We start from the raw sequence: 12,807 nt of genomic DNA on the forward strand, positions 1-12,807 counted from the left end.
CTGGATTTCACCGCAGGTAGACTCACTGGACCCCTGCGTCAGTGTGAAAAAACCCATTAACCGTTCTAATCAGTCAAGTCCTAGGGTTTTTGGTTTTTGGTTCTTTCCCCACCAGGAGCACAGCTCCTGGGCAAGGGTGGATGCCTGGCTTTATAGAGAAGCAGGTGTCCTTGGAGGATGTCGCTGAACCAAGCTATGGGTATTTTAAGGAACGTGAAGAGTTGATAGGGAATTATGCAGGGTCCCTACTGCGTTGTTTGAAAAAGCAAACTGGTGTGTGTCCTGTGTGGTGTGTCCAGCAACCTCACAGCACGTCACTAGGAACCCTGCTCTCTGACTGGCTTCTTTCCACCAGACAGTTTTGGGTTTTTTTGGTTTTTTTTTTTTAAGTACGGAAGCCAACCAGCAAGTCTTTGATGACCAAGAGGGTGTTTCTTTTCAAGCTGTTGGGCACACACTTGACCACAGATGCCTGTATCTGCATTCTTCTGCACGATTATTTTCTTCAGGGACAGGTTTTCCAACCTGAGAAACTACCTACCACATGAATTTCTGGAGGGGGAGATGGGAGCCCTCCAGCCCATGAGACCCAGGAAACGCCCTGCTGCCTTAACTGTCCTTTTTGGCACTAAAAAGAACTCTGGTTTTTAAAGTGGGGGCAAACAAAGCAACCCCAGAACAAGTGGTATGTGTTTAAAAACCCAATGAGGAACAACTGGTGATTTATATGCAGAAACTAAATGATCCTTAATAAACAAATGTCTATTTTGGAAAAAAAATAAAATAAAAATAAAAAAAGAGAGAATTAGGGTGGGGCTGTGGCTCAGCGGTAGCACACTTGCCTGGCATGTGTGAGGCACTGGGTTCGATTCTCAGCACCACATATAAGTAAATAAAATAAAGGTCTATCAGCAACTAAAAAAAATATTTTTTTTAAAAAAGAGAGGAATTAAAACTGATATATATGCAGAAGAAAGGGTTGGACTTTATTTAGTCAACAATTAGCTGTGTGACCTGGGCAAGGGCTATTTTCTCTGGTCTTGCCTTGACAGATGATTATAAGAAATAATTGCTAGGATTACTACATATGAATCACAAGGGGTTATGACTCAGTGGTATAGCACTGGCCTAGCATGTGTGAGGCACTGGGTTGAATCCTCAGCACCACACACACAAAATAAATAAAAATAGAATTATTATGTCCATTTACAACTAAAAATATTTTTTAAAAAATCACAAGAGGAGCTTATCAGAAATACTAAATTTCCAAGCTGTGTCCCAGATCAAGAGAATCAAAATTTATGGGTAGAGCCTGAGAACTTGTCTATGTAAACACAAAAGTGATGGAAATGTCCTAAGAGAGGTAGTACCAGTGTCTTTCCTGGAAACATCCTGTTCATTGGAATAACTACTGAGAGGATGCAGGTGGGAAGTCTCAGTACTGGGTGGAAAGGCTCTCAGCTTCACAATAATCCCTGCACCCCTGTCACTCGAGCCACACAGGGCCTAGGGATAGTAGCAATAGCAATGATGAGGATGGATTAATGACAGCAATCTTGCATTCACCTTATACAGCAGTTTACACTCACAGATTTATCATCCCTTCCTGGGTGGGCGAAGGAGTCTACTGTGACCTGAAGGTTGGTGTGCAGCCCTTCCAGAACTGTGGGAAATGAAGATGTGATTTAATTTGTCTCATTTGCATTTCATTGCTGCCTATTTCTGTTCCATAATTTATTTCTTTAATGTGTAAGTGGCTTTATTTATGTCTTTGAACCACCCCCAACAAATTTATTCTGATGTCTTTTCAGACTATTCTCTAAAATAAATTTCATTTGAAAATAAGTCACTCTTCCAAGTCTTCTGTTTTAGGCCTATCCTCTCCTTGTAGAAATTAAACTTCTTTAAGTGTTTTAGAATTTCAGTTTGCAAGTACATTTTGAGCATTCCCTTCAAAGATTTCCCTCCCTAAGAGTTTGATGGTGTCTCTACCTGGTCAGCTCTCCTACTCCCGACCCTGGACCAGGTTTACAACTGGACTTGGGACTTACTGCCCCTAGGAGACACTGAAGGGTATAACAGATCCATTGTGGTGTCTACACACAGTTGGCTCAGTTCCTGGGAATCTTTGTTCTTGTCTCCCCAGGCTCCCAGCTTCCTCTGAAGTCGTAATCCCAGTAAAGTGGACGGCCCTGTTGGCCTCTGGCATCAAACAGGGGCTTGGCTCTACTCTGTGGCTCAATACTTCTAGAATTCCTTGTCCCACAGGAACAAGCTCTCAGTCACCACTGCCTACATTCAGAGCCCAGAAAACCTACTGTTTATATTTTCCTTTGTTTCTGGTCCACAGAGATATTTCTCTTGTCCTGGAGCCTGATTAGATCTTCCTGCTTTTCTGTTTTTAATATCTCATCTGTCATTTCTATGTGTTCAGAGCAGAAAGGTAAACACACCACCTTTTGGTTATTAGAAAAGTCTGAATTAATTAATTCATTTGAAAATGGTAAATAAGTGACATTTCTTCCAGGTCCAAGTCTCCAGGGTAGGATTCACATCCCCTATAATAATATAAGAAATTCTTCTGAAAAATACTTATAGTTGACTCTTATTTATTCTTCTACTTGACAGATCCTAAGCATTGTTATCATCTACTAATACTTGTAGTATGTTATACAAGTATGTTTATACTTATTGATTTGTTAGAAAGGCTATATGTGTACACGTCCAGTTCTCCAAATAATCTGCTAACTACTGTAGGAACAATGACTTGTCATTAAAATATTCCCCAAATCATATATTCTCTGGTAGCCACACACAGTAAAACCTCAATAGAAGTATCAATTATCTGACTGATTTGCTCAGTGTATCCAAAATTTCCTTAATTACTCAAGTGCATGATAATACCTAATAAAAATATTTATATATTCAAAGGTAATGTTGAAATACAAGAGTGAACAGCTATATGCAACATACAAATATGTACATATTTAACATTTTCAGAGGTTATTGTTTTCCTTGTACGTGCTTTGAGAGTTAGTGCCAACTGACCTTTCAACTTGGAAAACACGGTACACTTGTCTACTGTCCGTTTCTTGTTGATATGGAGACACAAATATTCCACTGAATGGGGCCTCCAGCCTGCCCATCAGGAAATCAGTTCCCTGTGACCAGAGAGCATGAGTACATTCCTCCTGGGAGCAGGTGTTAACCCACCCCAGTTTGTTAAGAGCCTGCAGGGCCCCTACCTTTGGGAGATAAAGAGGCAGGCTGTGTGGGGTCCCCTCTTGTCCCCCACAGAGCCATTTGTTGCTGAAGATACACCCCCTCCAGGAATCTTTCAATGCTCTTTAAATTGTGGGCATGCACAATGCACCTGACCTTGTTCAAAGACAGGGGCTGCACTGCCCCCAGGCAAAGAGTAAAGAAATACAGAAAAATACATCTCTTTCCAGCTCTTTTGCTCTGTTGTATGGAAAGGCTCCTGTGTCTGTCAACCAAAACACTTATTAGTTCTCCTTTTTTTCTCCTTCTTTTCACTCTGGTAAATTAACTAATGCACACCATCAGTTGTTCACGATTTGGCAACTGGAATCTGTCCTTTGATAAGATGCAACCAGTGGGAAAAATGCAAAACTTTGTAACCTCTACATTTTAGATCATCTGTTTTCTCTCGAGAAGAATGTTCTTTGTGCCCCTCATTGAATCAGGAATGGACTTTGTGCAAAGCATGTTTTATCCTGTAGAAAGGATAAAACCCTTTGGAGGGTGGCATTTACTCAAAGGGAACAGATGTCTGCAGGGTGTTCTCACTGTGGTGGGGATAGCTGATGACAAGGTGTGACATCTGCAGAAGAAATACAGGCAAGCACTTTCGCCACCCAGTAATGCCCAACAGAAGGCAGGCTCACCCACAACACAATGGTAGGTATCTGACTCATGCCTGCAAGGCAGTTTACTCAGAACTCTCCCTACCCAATGGCACCAGCATTTTAATTAGGAGATGAGAAAGGGGAAGTGAAATCTGTGTGAGGTCATCACTGCCCCCATGCACTCACACTTACATGTGCAATTCCTGGCTTGGAGTGGCCAAGGCTGAAATAAAAGGAACCCAAGGTAAGAAATGTGTGCCTGTGGATCTGGATAGAAAATGAGGGAGACTTAACAAAAATGTAATTTGCTAAACGATTGAAAGGTTATCCCTATACTTTGGTTTTCCTTTCAAGTTTTAGATTGAGGCTTACAAAGACAAACTAGATAGCAACCGCATTCCTAAATCCCTGAGAAATGGACTTAAAACTAATTGGCAGATTTTAAAAACATGTCTGGGTCAGGCGTCGAACACTAGGAAAATGCTTTTAATGTTTTTTTCTTCTTAAGTGAGCACTCAAAGGTAGAATCTATTAACAAGAGTAGTCAATATTGTCAAATTTGTTTGCCAAAAGGATTAGATTCTGAAAAAGGGAAGTCCTGAAAGGTAGAGGAACTAGGGTGGGGCCTGACTTGGGGGAAAAAGAGGGCTTGGAAGAGTTTAGCAAAAACTGTCATTTGGTCTCCTTTGGTGGGGAGCAGAGAGTAGGAGATATATCAGAGTCTGAATTACATTTTCCCCCTCCAAAGGTATGTTAAAGTCCCGAACCTTGGTACTCCTGAATGTGAGATGCGGTGGTTATTTGAAAATAAGGTGTTTGTGTTCAATTATGATGAGGTCATATGAAATCAGGGTGGGCCCTAATCAAATAGCAATTGTCCTTATAAGAGGAGAAAATAGGAGGAGACAAAAGACACACAAGGAGAATCCTATTGGACAATGAGGCAGAGACAGAAGTGATACATCTGTAAGCCGAGAGCAATAAGGATTGTGGGCATCTGGAGTCTGGAACTATGGGAGAAGTAAGGAATGGACCCTCCTCAGAGCTCACATGACACCTTGATTTCTGACTTCTGTCCTCCAAAATGAGAAAGAATAAATTTCTGCTGTCTTAAGCTCCCAAATTTGTGGCCATCCCTAGGACACAATACACAGGTAACTGTGTACTTGGTTTCTGATAGATGAGCAAGGAATAAGAACTGAGATCTCAGCTTTGGAATGATATTTACATATCCTCTTGTTATTCTGCCCGGCAGCCTTCACCTACCTTTTATTTCTTTAAAGAAGCCAGGTGATGAGTACATGGAATGGGTGGCCCTCATATTATTCTAAGTTTGCATATTCTGAATTTTTAAGATGTAAAGCTAAATGTGTAAATATCTTTAGAGAAATGAGAATCATTGTATTCATGCAACAAGAACAGACTGTTAGAAAATCAGAGGACTCCAAAGAGCTCTTGGGAATGAAAAATAGGTTGGCAGTAATTTTTTAAATCCTTGTAATGATTAGAAGATTGAGTGGAAGGAGTTTCCTGGAAATTAATATGAAGAGAGAAGTTCCAGCTTCTCTAGTGGACACAATCAAATCAATATGAGAGAAGCTCATTGAGATTGGTGACTAAAGGAGGGTGCTGAAGGAAAAGAGGGATGAAAGAAGACAGGACAGAAAAGATAAGAAAATTAGTTTCAGAAGTTCAGTTGGCAAACCATAAAGGAAGAATATAGATGATAGGAAAAATTTAAATCAACAACCAAATTAAAGAAAATGGATTTCCACACTGAGAACTTCCCCTTTGCCATAAGACAGAGTTCAATGAATGAAAACGATGAATAACAAAGCATCATTATGATGATGGTTTTAAAATATGTTCTGGATTCTTTGACAATTCCATCAAAAGGAGGAATCTCATAATTTCCCTTGAATGTGTAAGTTTTAGCAAAAATGATAATACATGACTCCTAAAGCTAGGTCACAAAAGGTAATATGTCACAGATGTCTTCTACTTTGCGTGTTTTTCTCTGCTCACCTTGGTAGCCATCCCATTATGCTGAGGAAGCTACAAGAGAGGAAGGAGGTGATTTCTTCTCTTACCCATTCTAAGGGTCATTTCTAACAAATCCTACAATAAAGGGAGGTCAACCAAGAAATAATCATAACAAATTTATCTTGTCACAGTTTTATGTGACATGACCCAAATACCCAGGGCAAGCTGTCTGTTTTATGCTTAGATTCAAATTAAGAATGAACAGCTCCTCCATCAATAAATGGGCAAAGGAACTAAACAAACACTTCGCAGAAGAAGAAACATAAATGGTCAACAAATATATGAAAAAAAATGTTCAACATCTCTAGCAATTAGAGAAATGCAAATCAAAACTACACTATGATTTCATCTCATTCCAGTTAGAATGACAATCATCAAGAATACAAGCAACAATAAATGTTGGCAAGAATGTGGGTAAAAGGGTACATTCATACATTGCTGGTGGGATTGCAAATTGGTACAACCACTCTGGAAAGTAGTATGGAGATTCCTAAGAAAACTTCGAATGGAACCTCCATTTGACCCAGTCATTCCACTCCTAGGTTTATATCCAAAGGATTTAAAATTGGCATACTACAGTGACACAGGCATATCAATATTTATAGCAGCTCAATTCACAATAGTTAAACTACGGAACCAACCTAGGTGCCCTTTAACAGATGAATGGATAAAGAAAATGGGATATTACTCAGCCTTAAAGAAGAATGGCATTTGCTAGTAAATGGATGGAACTGGAGAATATTATGCTAAGCAAAATAAACCAATCCCAAAGAACCAAAGGTCAAATATTTTCTCTGATACACAGATGCTAATTCATAATAAAGTGGGGGCAGGAGATGATAGAGGTATTTTGGACTAAACAGAGGGAAGTGAATGGAGGGGAGAGGGCATGGAATGATAGTAGAATGAATTGGACATTATTACCCTATTTGCATACATGATCATATGACCCGTGTAACTCTATATCATGTACAACCAGCCGAATGAGAGGTTATACTACATTTATGTATAATGTACCAAAAGGCATTCTACTGTCATGTATAAATAATTATAACAAATAAAAAATATATTTAAAAAGAAAAGAATTGATAGCTATGGGGAACTGATTGAACAAAAAGGGTAGGCTGAGGGGGGTGGGAAACCCAGATTCTTCTTGGTTTTTCTATGTATCATTCCTTCCTCCTGGTAATGGAGTCAGAACCTTTCTGGAATGAGGGTCTTATTGTTATGGAGCCAGGGCCTTTCAAGAAACTGAAGTAGCCTGAAGACCCCCTATTCAAACCCTGAGTCTTTTGGTCAAGTCAGAAAGATTTCAGACATGCACTCAGAGTAACAGGAATGAGTTTATTGAAAAGACAGGAACGGGAGTGAGGATACTCTCAAGGGAGAGAGTGGGTCCTCTCAGAGAGGAGAGGGACAATGTGCCTCTCCTGCACTCCAGTTTTATTGGGGATCCCAGAGAAATTTCTAGAGAGTCCTATCCAGGTCCACATCTTAACTTTTGACTGACAGCAGGATGACATCAGACTTTCAAGTCTCCATGGTCTTGGCAATTCTAGGTTACCTTGGCCCATGCTGGTTCCAATTGGATTCTTAACCATACATTCTTATAGATTTTATGGTTAGAAGGAACTTTCCTTATCTTTCAGAGTTTCAGGATCTGGTCATAAAAGTCTCTGGGTTCCTCCCATCCACATCATTCAGGCCTACATTTCTCCTGCAGTTAACAGGTAATTTCCTGAGGAATGTGACGTGACGAATCCTGTCCACTGAGGCCAGGCAGGGCTGCAGGTAAATTGCTTCTTGGAAAAGAAAGTATGTGGGGGTCAGCAGAGTGGGCCTATTTTACAGAATTTTTTTCTTTTTTTTTTTAATTAATTTTTTAAATTTATATATGACAGCAGAATATTAGACATATAGAGCACAATTTTTCCTATCTCTGGTTGTATGCAAAGTATATTCGCATCAATTCATGTCTTCATACATGTACTTTGGATAATGGTGTCCATCTCATTCCACCATCATTTCTAACCGCATGCCCCCTCCCTTCCCCTCCCACCCCTCTGCCCTATCTAGAGTTCGTCTATTCCTCCCATGCTCCCCCTCCCTACCCCACTATGAATCAGCCTCCTTATATCAGATAAAACATCCGGCATTATTTTCTTAGCCTTATGTTCCTGCTATCCTCATCTGTCTATTCCCTAACATTTGACCTGTCACGTAAGGTAGGACAGAGAATATCTTAATGGCCAGCCATTGCACAGAGAGGCAAGGGAAAGATCTAGTAATTATTTTAGGCTTTATGGCTTGCTTTGGGGAAAAGAGATTCTAGTTTCTATGATCTGCTTTGGGAAGAGGAATTATGGATTCTAAGACTCAGTTTGGAGGAAAATGAGGGGTGAAAGACAGGAGGGCAGAAGGAGGGCAGAGAGATCTTCATTCTGAGGCTGACTCTGAGGCCTTCCTATGTCATTTAGAGCCACATAGCCACATGGAAAGAGCAGGTGAGGTGTTCTGGCTGTATTCACCACTGAGGTGGCAGCAGACATCCAGCATCGTTGAGTGAATGGGAACAAGCCAGGCCTTCAGAGGATTCCAGCCCCTAGCCCTCTTTCCAGATGCCCCAACTAATGCCAAGAGGAGCAATGTTAGCCTTGCTCTGGTATCAGATCATTTTTGCATAGATTCCAATGGGAAAAAGTGCAAAATTGGGGAAAAGAGAGGAATAGGAGACACCTTGAAAGGTTTCTACCTGTTCCAAAAAAAATAGAATGAATAGGTCCTATAGAAAGCCCAGCAGTATCTGCTACTTTGTCCCTTTAGCCTTTGTACTTAATATTGGGTCCCTGTATGGAGACTTATTTGAAGAACTTTGAGGATAATGGTCAACTTGTAATTTTTCTAAGAACTGATGTTTAAATTTCTGAATTTTTCTAGGTCTTGTTTTTAAAAATCCATCTGCCATTTTAGTATTTTTATATCTCCCCAGAAAGTGAACTATTATTTTTTTTCTCCTTATATTGCTTTATTTCAAAACCACTGGGGATTTCCTTTGGTTTGTAAAAATATTTGCTTTGTACTTTGTGACTTAAGCAAACTGATGAAATAAGTACTTTGCCTGTTTCTATATTCTTCCCAAATTATGATTTTTAAAACATGTTCAACCACAGATTTCTTGGCTCCTATCTGCCTCTCAGATTAAGTAAAGTTTTGTCTAAACTTGAGTTTTAAGAATGTGCCCTTTCTGAGAGAAGCTGACTGCTCCTGAGGAAGCCTAGCGATTCTGTGGTAGGAAGAACAGATGGTGTCAAAATACCCCCTTTCTCATGGGATTGGTACACATCTCCTTCCCCCAGAAGTATCACAAATATTATCTAAAACCTGCCAATAAGGGAAAAAACTGGACAACATATCATTGTAATGCCATACAGGAGCAAAACCACAGGAGGGTTATCCCAGGAATTGAACTTGGTTTCATTTAGTATTATTGATTATTTAGTATTATTGATTAAAGTTCCCATGTTAATCAGTAGTAATAATAATTGTAATGCAAAAAAAATGTACTTGGTTTCATTTAGTATTATTGATTAAAGTTCCCATGTTAATCAGTAGATTCTCGTCAGGTAGAGGTGGGAATAACTTATGTTCATTAGAAATGATAACTCTTAACTATATGGTTTATAATTTATGAATCACTTTTGGACCCAGCACTCTTATCTTGGTATTCCTTCATTAAATTGTATATATACACACTCCCACTACTCTTGGGGTTATTTTTGTTTTATTTTTAAATGTATTTTTATATTGTTTTCTTATGTGGTAATGAATTAAATAAGATCTTTGACACAATTTCATTTTAAATTTGCATAGGGGTCATAATTTTTAGCCCTTTGAGAATTATACTTTAGCAAGAACCTGCAATAATCAAGTCCAAGAAAGATCAATGAACTATCATTGGAAAGCCAAACCCACAAGTTTGCTGGGTGCAGCAAGTATTTGATAAAATAAACATTTTCCTTCTAAGGGAACTTCAGGGGAAGAGTAGCTTTAAGAAGAGAGATGAAGAAGACATCCATAGAGGTTATCATTATCATTTTAAGAGCTCCGTCTTAAAGCACCTCCGTATGTGGACCAGGGATTGAATTTATGTTGATACCTCAAATTCCAACTGATTCACTCGGATTCTGATCCCCTCTTCCCTCTTTTTCATATCTGTAACTCCCTTCCCCCCAGATGAAAAATCTAGCCAATAAGTTAGCATATGTTGTTTAATGTTTCCTGTCTCTCAGGATTGTGTCTTTTGTAGTCCGACGTTGTATCTGTCTTATACAGATATTGTCCAGTTTGTGGATGCTTCAATAGAGAGGGTAAATTCAGTCTCAGCTACTCCATCCTAGCTGGAGGCAGAAATCTGCTAATGCTATTTTGATGAATTATTTAATGTGTTGTTATGAGTATCTTTTACATGAGCATATTATGTAATAAAGTAATTTTTAATGTTTACTCCCTCAAGCATACCTTCTGAAACCTCTCAAATTCCCCTGTTAACACTTTTCTATTTCATATTTATTCATTAGATTATTTGATTAATGATTTTTTTTCTCTCACTCCACTGATATCTCAGTGAGAGATGGCATCGACTATGTTTTTGCTTTCCTCGCCATTGTCTTTCCAGCTTGTAGTATGTACTATGTGTTCAATAGATAGTATATAAAAAAATGAATTTGTGCTGTTGGCAAAACTCACCGCTATTCTGTTAACATAGAATTCCTGGGAACTTCAACACTTCCAGATTTGATTATTCTATGTACTTTCCCAGTATCAGTCCAGGGCTGTCCTACATTTGCCTGATCTACCAGTTAGGCGCAATGTTAGCAAAGAGGCACTTTTGTATTGGATTGGCCAGACTATGCCTTATGCCCTCTGACCAGAGAAAGGATTGACTGCTGGGATCCTGGAAGCTGGACCCTAGAGGCCTGTGATATTCATGGACTTCTCAAGATAGGGAAGCCAGACCCTGCAGAGAAGGCACCAAGAAGAGATGTATTGCTAGATAACTGTACAATCTTAAGAGAAATCAGGGTGGTTTTTTTTTCTTTGACATAATCTCTCATTGAGAAAAATGGGAAAGAGCATATAGTTATGATTAAACCCAGTGTGTGGTATAAGGTAAGGATTATTTAAGTCCTTAAAAGACCACCAGAGACACCAATGGATCAAGCAAAGCTAAACCTGTTAGGTCTACTGCAATATGAAAAACAACATAGTCTCACCATCTCAAAATTGAAAAATTAAGGAAGGATACAGAGACTGAACATACAACAAACACTGGCCAGATCATAGGTGACCTAATATGACCCGCAACTTCCTTAGCAAGCAGACTCTGAGGCCAAGCCACAATTTCTCTAGCAATTGATCCAAAATATCCAGGACTTAGTCAATGGCTGCTAACTCCCCCCATTTCCCCCCACTTCTAACACAGAACCAAACAAAGAAAATCAAATAAGTTCCCCAACTCAATCACATAGATGTCTTCCTTCTAGTTAGTCCAGTCCTTTTAGTTAGTCTAGTTGGTTACTTTTACTCCCCATGCCAACAACTTCTAACCAGAACATATTTAAAGTCCCCCAGCCTCACTTAAAACAAAAAATAAAAAATAAAAATAAAAAACAAAAACAAAATCAAAAACAAAAACAAAAACAAAACACTGTCCATCTTTACCACTCCCTGCCAGCCTTTTAGTTTCTGCCAAATGTCGATGATGGTGGCTGACATCCTTATCCTGAATTGAAAGCCGTGAATGAACAACCTCTTTTTGTCTGGGTTGTTTATATTTCCATAAGTATTTTTGTTACAAAGAAGGGGCTGTTTGGGCAGTTGATGACCTACTACTTTTAGATTGGAAGGCACTGCAAGACAAGAACCTTGAAGTCTCACTTGAGGAGTTACAAGCCTTAAATGCAAGGAGTTAATAGGTGCACAGTTTTATTTTCAAGAGCAGGTATTTCATGGAGCAAAAGAAACCCTAGTCTCTTGGTTTCAGTCTTATTTCACGTAAGAAGAGGAAAAAGTATGCCTAGTCCCCAAATTGATAATACAAGGACAGGGAATTATGTTGGTTTTAACTCATCAGATTGGAGTGGATATCAGCAAGATGGTTGGTAGGATAGGATTCTCCAAAGCTCATTCCCCACTCAGAAACATCAATTTAAATACACAGAATTACCTTCACAGAAACTAAGGGAACTAGGTGAGAGATTATAGCACCTAGATGTCACAAATCTTGGAACTGATAAGAAGAAAAAAGTTCATTTCTAATTTTATCTTGATTTTTTTTCTTTTTTTAATCCAACCTAGACGACATGATCAGTCATTTGAATACCCTCTGGTTATCACAAACAACTTTACTAACTACCATCTTTTTGTACTAACTCAAAGTGCTAAGCCTGAATTTATTGTATGATTTGTGATGGAAGTCATTTTTTGTTTCTTGTCTCAACTATTGTTGTTGATGGTTATGAAGATCAGTCATTGAGGGGGGTGGTAGTCAAGTTAGGTTCAAAAGAAACAAGCCCATGATCACATGATTGGTTTACAGTGTTTATTATGGACACAGCAGACAACAGTGAGAATTTAAATTTTATACTTAGATTTAAATTTTATATGAGACACAAAAATTTGTTTTTCTGTGGCACTTTGGACCTGTATAACCAACTACAGCCTGAGTAATCTTGCCTGGACACCCAAAAGCCTCAATCTGCACTTGTCTAAAATTAAAATTACAATTACCCTGCTTCACCAAAGATTAATTAAACGATTATTCAGATTGGCCTCATGTTCCTTGTCAGCACAGTGTCCCAGGCAATCCTTTCCATGATTCAGAATAAACCCTACG

The sequence above is a fragment of the Ictidomys tridecemlineatus genome, chromosome 7, assembly GCF_052094955.1.
Source record: "Ictidomys tridecemlineatus isolate mIctTri1 chromosome 7, mIctTri1.hap1, whole genome shotgun sequence".
NCBI classification, from domain to species: Eukaryota; Metazoa; Chordata; class Mammalia; order Rodentia; family Sciuridae; genus Ictidomys; species Ictidomys tridecemlineatus.